Raw genomic sequence first — 4,553 nt, 5'->3', positions numbered from 1 at the left:
ATGCACTTGGCTGAGCACTCAAGATGTGTGATTTTTATGGAGGACTATACTGCAGAATTCAAGAAGCCCTTCCAGTTGTTTGACCAAATGTGCAATGATAAGATTTTGTATAGCCAGTGTGGGGATGTGGTGAGTGCCACCAATGCTGTGGTGCTCGGTATCCTGGGGAACTCCAAGAGTGATGAGATGAATGTGAAGGTGCTGGACTTGAAGCAGTTCCTGCCCATCCTGCAGTCAGTGGCCAAGAACAAGAACCAGGGAATCTATGAGGATTATGCCAAAAGTCTTTGGGTGTTTGACAAGGAAGGAATGGTATTATCATGGGCACTGAAATCCATCATCTCCTTGTCACACTGGATAAAAAGATGACAGAGAAGAAGTAGAGATACTGGTGGCAAGGCATGAGGGCACCAGTGGTTGTATCAACTATGACAAGCTTGCCCAGATGGTGGTGAATGGCTGAGGTCATTCCTGGTATCCCTGGAGCCTGTGTCTTTCACTGTGTGAGCACCAGGGATTGAACCAGAGGTGCTTAACCACTGAGCCACATTTTCAGCCCTTTTTATTTTTATTTTTTATTTTGAGACAGGGTCTCGCTGAGTTGCTTAGGTCCTCACTAAATTGCTGAGGCTATCCTTGAACTTGCAATCCTCCTGCCTCAGTCTCCTGAGTGGCTGGGATTACAAGTTTGCACCCCCACGCCCAGCTTGTGTGAAATTTGCATGTGGCCCTGGAGAATTCCTGAGCTCTCTTGTCAAAGTACCTTTCCTATCTGGTCTTTCTTGAATAATGTTTGACATCAACATTCACCAAACTTTCTTTCTTTGCCTATACACACCCACAAAAGTTAAACATACTTACCATAAAACCCAACACAATTGCACTGGGCATGTATAACAAATAAATGAAAACATATTTTCATACACACACACACACACACAAAACTATATGTGAAATGTTTATAGATGATTTATTTTATAATCTTTAAAACTGAAAACAACCCAGAAGGCCTGAAGTGTATGAATGGTAGATAAACTGGTATATTCATACCATGGAACACTCCCTAACAATTAAAAAGAATTTTTCATATACACAACAACTTGGATGAATCTCAAGCATGTTATGCTTCATGAAAAAAAAATCAAATCCCAATAGGTTGTGAGTTGTATAATTCAATTTATTTAACATTCTTAAAAATGACAAAATTATAATTATGGGGAATAGATTATTGTAGTGCTTTTGAACCTTTTTTTCATGATTAACCCCACAAGAAGACTTTATAGACTTTGTTTTCTAATTACCCTCTCTAGAAAATCAAATGCTAGGGAATAATATTTTGGTGGATAAGACTGAGTTTTGTCAGGATGCAAACCATGTATTATCTAAGATTTTTTCAGAGGTTAGGGTACAGGTTGGAATGGATGAGAGAGGGAATCCTATATACATGAATATATATTTTTGCAGTTTTAATTTTTCCATATTTTTACTGGTGCAATATAATTGTGTATAGTGGTGGGATTCATTATTACATGTTTACATGACAAAATAGAACAATATAATTTTTCTAATCTCATTCCCCAGTTGTTATAGTTTAGACATGAGGTGTTCTCCAAAGCTCATGTGTGAGACAATGAAAGAAGGTTTAGAGGTGAAATGATTGATTGGGTTTTGAGAGCTGTAACCTTATCAGTGGATTTGTCTACAGATACAAATTAACTAGGCAGTAACTATAGGCAGGTAGTGTGTGGCTGGAGGAAGTAGGTCACTGAGGGCATGACTTTCGGGTTTATATTTTCTCCCTGGTAAACAGAGCTCTCTCTTTCTGCTTCATAGTTGCCATGTCCTGGGCTGCTTGCCTTTGCCAAGCTCTCTGACATGATGTTCTGCTTCATCTTGGGCCCAGGATTATGGAGTCAGCAGACACTGGACTGAGATTTCGGGTACTGTGAGGCAAAATAAACTTTTCCTCCTCTAAGTTGTTCTTTTCAGGTCTTTTTGTCACAGTGACATAAAGCTGAATAAAACAACAGTATTTCTCCGTTTCCTCTCCTCCTCCCTCCCCCAGTCCCTTTCCTCTATAGATCTCCCTTTGATTTTCATGATATTCCCTCCTCCCCACAACTTTTTTCCCCTTTTTCTTCTCTAGCATCCACATAGGAGAGAAAATATACTAACCTTGAACTTCTGAGTTTGGCTTATTTTACTTAACATAAAGGTTTCAAGTTCCATCCATTTTCCTCCAAATTACATAAATTTCATTTTTCCTTATGGCTGAATGAAACTCCATTTGTGTATATATGCCACATTTTCTTCATCCATACATCCATTGATGGACACCTAGGTTTTTTACATTTTTATAATTTTGACTTTAGAAATCATGTTAATGTTCTTCATTTACATAAATAAAATTGGATCAATAAGGGTGGCAGGGGTGGAGGTGGAGGTACACCAAAAACTGAATAAAAACAGAAACAAATGAACCCAAGTGTATTTCAAATGAATAACCGAACTACTTTGAAAATACCCAACCCATGTAACTTTTGAACACAGCACCTTGTCTATACACCCTCAATCTAGAGATAAAAAGAACTGTACCCAAATCTTTAACTTTTTAACCTTATTGGTTCATTTTATTTAAACTTGAAATCTTCTTTCTGAAATTTTTTTTATACCTTTATTTTGTTTATTTATTTTTATGTGGTGCTGAGGATCAAACCCAGTGTTTCACACATGCGAAGCAAGTGCTCTACCACTGAGCTACAACCCCAGCCCAAACCTGGCTGTTTTTTTAAAAATATTTTTTAGTTACAGATGGGCACAATACCTTTATTTTATTTATTTATTTTTATGTGGTGCTGAGGATGGAATCAGTGCCTCACACATGCTAGGCAAGTGCTTTACCGCTGAGCTACAGCCCCAGCCCTGGTTGTTTTATGTAGTAATATAAGTGCAGCAAGTCTCAAATTATCTTGTTTGTATTGGAGTAAATGAGTTAATGTTGTCATAAACCAATCTTCTCACTGGAAAAGGGAGAAAAAATTATAAAATGGGTGAAAGCTAGAAGTACCTTGTAGGGTTGGATTGCAATTGGAAGTATCGGTTATATGCTTAAAATTTCTTCAAAATTAAAGAAAAAAAAAGAATATGAACTACAAAGTAATCAGTATATATGCATGTTCATATGTACATATATACATGCATAGATGTAAATATATTCTTGACTACCATGAACTTTACATATGTGTAATCTAGAGCAAGAGTAAGCAAAAGGCAGAGAGACAAAGAAAATTCTATAAAATTGCTGATTGGGAAATAATCCTTATAAAATTGTTTTCAGGATAACTGGCAATTTGACTAAGTGCCCCTGCTTTTATTCTTATTTTTTTATTTTTAAAAAAATATTTATTATTTAATTATAGTTGGACACAATATCTTTATTTTGTTTATTTATTTTTATGTGGTACTGAGGATTGAACCCAGGGCCTCGAGCGTGCGAGGCAAGCACTCTACCGCTGAGCCACAACTCCAACCCTTATTTTTTATTTCATGTTTTAAAATTCTTATTTCATTTTTGAAATGAAAATACACCCTTTATGTTAGAATCAGTATAGCATCTTGGTTGATAAAATTTATTTTAAAGTGAGATAATTTGTTTAAATCCCAGCTTTTCCATATACTATCAAGCTAGTTATTTATTCTCTCTGGACCCTAAATATTTGATCTCTAAAGTGAGACTGATAGTAAGTTACTCATAGGAAGATATCTGCCTACCAGATATTGAGCATATGCACTTCCTCATGGAATCCTCTGTAAGTTATACCTTGTATATAGTGTGCTCAACAGAGAGACTAGGCATACTATAGATGCTCAATATCTGATAAGCAATATCATTATTGCATATAATGATTACTATGTAATGATAAAATCATATATTTATGATATATTGCTTCTTCCACAAATAAAATATATGTAAGGCTTAGTGTCTATTTACCCAGATTAGACAACCACATAACTTATCTGTTCTTATTCACACATTCTGAATAAATATTCAGAATACACATTCTGGGAAGTCATAACTAAAATTTCAAAATATTTAAAAATTGTCACACTTACTATAACTTTCTATTGGGGAGGAATTCGGCATAAGAAATATCTCGTTTGAGCTTGGTATTGTGGCACACACCTGTAGTCTTAGCTGCTCAGGAGACTGAGGCAGGAAGATTGCTTGAAGCCACAAGTTTGAGACCAGCCTGGGCAACATAGCAAAATCCTATACTAAAAAAAGAAAGAGAAAAATGAAAAAAATAAAAGAAGAAGAAAGAAAGGAAAAGAGGAAGAAAGAAATATCTCAGTTGGACAATATCTCAGTTGGACTTTTAATAGGCATGGTTTAGTTATTGATGGAGCAATAGATTGTTACTATAAGGTTGTCTTCAGAAAATAAAGGGTGATAGCTCTGGGGTGCTAAAAAAGCCATAGTAAGCAAACTTATGTTCAAGTCTCAGAACTGCCTTTTTTCCTAGTGAGATAAATAGGCAAATCATATGAATCCT

At 35.8% G+C, this 4,553-nt stretch overlaps 1 pseudogene; it reads left to right on the top strand.

The window, feature by feature from the left end:
- LOC107159564 lies at positions 1–463 on the top strand (annotated as a pseudogene).
- Positions 464–4,553: the final 4,090 nt, after the last annotated feature.

The sequence above is a fragment of the Marmota marmota genome, unplaced genomic scaffold (assembly GCF_001458135.2).
Source record: "Marmota marmota marmota unplaced genomic scaffold, marMar, whole genome shotgun sequence".
Taxonomy (NCBI): Eukaryota; Metazoa; Chordata; class Mammalia; order Rodentia; family Sciuridae; genus Marmota; species Marmota marmota.
This window is presented reverse-complemented; position numbering and strand designations above follow the sequence as displayed.